Genomic DNA, 2,500 nt, shown 5'->3' with positions numbered 1-2,500 from the left:
CGGACGTGATCACTGTGACGCCTCGTGTGTCACGGTTGTTTCGCAAAAGTTGACCGAACTTGATTATTTAGAGGAAGTAAAAGTCGTAACAAGGTTTCCGTAGGTGAACCTGCGGAAGGATCATTATTGTGTTCCATATCCGTAAGAAAAACAAACAATGCCAAAACAAATAAAAACAAAAACAAACAAAAGAAAAAAAGAAAAAAAAGAAAAATTTATAATTATTTTGAATCCATATTCTTTTTATTCTTTTTCATTCAATTTGTTATCCATCAATTATATCATATTAAATATAATATGATGGTACATTTTGTAATGTTTTTTCTTATTTTTTCTTTTAAAAACCTTTAAACATGAAAATAGAAAGTTGTACTTATTATTCATTTGATTGAATGATAAGTTAATTTGTTCACAATAACAAAAGTGGTATATATTTATTATTATATTTATATATAAATAAAATGATTAAAAAAATACAAAATAATCAAACATAATAAATACCACCACTGTATTATTGTTGAACTAAGACATTCGCAACTTAATAAAAATGTTTAGAGTTAAATATATTTGATATATATTATTGAAAGAAAATCAATTTATATTTTATTATTATTATTATTTAATTTTACTCTTTCAATTAATATATGCAAAAAAAAATTGACATTTGTTATAAATAAAAATAAATAAAAAAATACTCTAAGCGGTGGATCACTTGGCTCATGGGTCGATGAAGAACGCAGCAAACTGTGCGTCATCGTGTGAACTGCAGGACACATGAACATCGACATTTTGAACGCATATCGCAGTCCATGCTGTTATGTACATTAAATTAAATTTTAAAGTACTGCTTGGACTACATATGGTTGAGGGTTGTAAGACTATGCTAAATAAGTTGCTTATTCTTTTATAAAAATAATTGAATTTAAGCAAATGTGTATATTATTGGATTTTAAATAATTCATAATATTAATAGCAAAAAAATAAAGATATATAATGAATTTTTTATTTATTAATATATTCTTAAAAAAAAAAAATCCTCTCAAATAAAATGAAATAAAAAAAATTTTGAATCTAAGTATTCTCTTTAAAAAATTTTCATATTATTTATATATATATAAAATATTAATTTATATATGTAATTAAAGGAGGAATGTCTAGCATAAAAATTAATTTTTTTTATTCTAGAATTGCCTCATTTTACATAATTATTATTTATAATATATATTTATATAAAAGGAAAAAAGAAAAATAGAGATGAAAAGATGATATAATTATTTATTAAATTGTGAGAAGATAAAAAATATTTTAAAACAACCTCAACTCATATGGGATTACCCCCTGAATTTAAGCATATTAATGAGGGGAGGAAAAGAAACTAACAAGGATTTTCTTAGTAGCGGCGAGCGAAAAGAAAATAGTTCAGCACTAAGTCACTTTGTCTATATGTCAAATGTGAGATGCAGTGTATGGAATATCTTAATATCTAGTATGAGAAATTAACGATTTAAGTCCTTCTTAAATGAGGCCATTTACCCATAGAGGGTGCCAGGCCCGTATAACGTTAATGATTACTAGAAAGATATTTCCAAAGAGTCGTGTTGCTTGATAGTGCAGCACTAAGTGGGTGGTAAACTCCATCTAAAACTAAATATAACCATGAGACCGATAGTAAACAAGTACCGTGAGGGAAAGTTGAAAAGAACTCTGAATAGAGAGTTAAATAGTACGTGAAACTGCTTAGAGGTTAAGCCCGATGAACCTGAATATCCATTATGAAAAATTCATCATTAAATAATTAAAAATAATGTGCATTTTTTTCATATAAGGACATTGTAATCTATTAACATAATAAAAGTATTTATCAAAAGATCATTGGTGATATTAAGTTTATTTAAATTACATAGAATAAATACTAATGATTTGATAAAGTGTTGATAGATTTTATTATATATAATGCTAAAATTCATTTTTTGAATTTTACAAAAAATTTAATATCTATGATATTAATATTTATTTGTATGCATTTATATGATTAACAATGCGAAAGATTCAGGATACCTTCGGGACCCGTCTTGAAACACGGACCAAGGAGTCTAACATATGTGCAAGTCATTGAGTTATATTAAACTTAATGGCATAATTAACTTAACTTAAAAATATAATGGGATTAATTTTTAGTCTATTTTCTTAAATAGTCAATTAATTCAATCCCGGGGCGTTCCATATAGTTATGTATAATGATAATTTATTATTATTTATACCTCTAACTGGAGCGTACCTTGAGCATATATGCTGTGACCCGAAAGATGGTGAACTATACTTGATCAGGTTGAAGTCAGGGGAAACCCTGATGGAAGACCGAAACAGTTCTGACGTGCAAATCGATTGTCAGAATTGAGTATAGGGGCGAAAGACCAATCGAACCATCTAGTAGCTGGTTCCCTCCGAAGTTTCCCTCAGGATAGCTGGTGCATTTAAAAATTATATAAAATAATCTTAT

The 2,500-nt window shown here is 27.0% G+C and overlaps 3 non-coding genes across 3 annotated transcripts in view; all 3 read left to right on the top strand.

Annotated features, from left to right (window-relative positions):
* LOC128870836 (small subunit ribosomal RNA) overlaps positions 1 to 126 on the top strand; it is a 1,991-nt gene extending 1,865 nt beyond the window's left edge. Inside the window, exon 1 of the ribosomal RNA XR_008455545.1 lies at positions 1 to 126. This exon is cut by the window's left edge and continues 1,865 nt beyond it. This is a non-coding gene — a ribosomal RNA (small subunit ribosomal RNA).
* Positions 127 to 692: 566 nt separating this feature from the next.
* LOC128870820 (5.8S ribosomal RNA) lies at positions 693 to 873 on the top strand. Its single transcript, XR_008455529.1, has one exon. It is a non-coding gene; the product is annotated as a 5.8S ribosomal RNA (ribosomal RNA).
* Positions 874 to 1,311: 438 nt separating this feature from the next.
* Positions 1,312 to 2,500, top strand: part of LOC128870848 (large subunit ribosomal RNA) — a 3,971-nt gene continuing 2,782 nt past the window's right edge. Inside the window, exon 1 of the ribosomal RNA XR_008455556.1 lies at positions 1,312 to 2,500. This exon is cut by the window's right edge and continues 2,782 nt beyond it. This is a non-coding gene — a ribosomal RNA (large subunit ribosomal RNA).

Source organism: Anastrepha ludens, unplaced genomic scaffold, assembly GCF_028408465.1.
Source record: "Anastrepha ludens isolate Willacy unplaced genomic scaffold, idAnaLude1.1 ptg000027l, whole genome shotgun sequence".
Lineage (NCBI taxonomy): Eukaryota > Metazoa > Arthropoda > Insecta > Diptera > Tephritidae > Anastrepha > Anastrepha ludens.
Note: the sequence above shows the minus strand (reverse complement) of the source record. Positions and strands in the feature narration are given on the sequence as shown.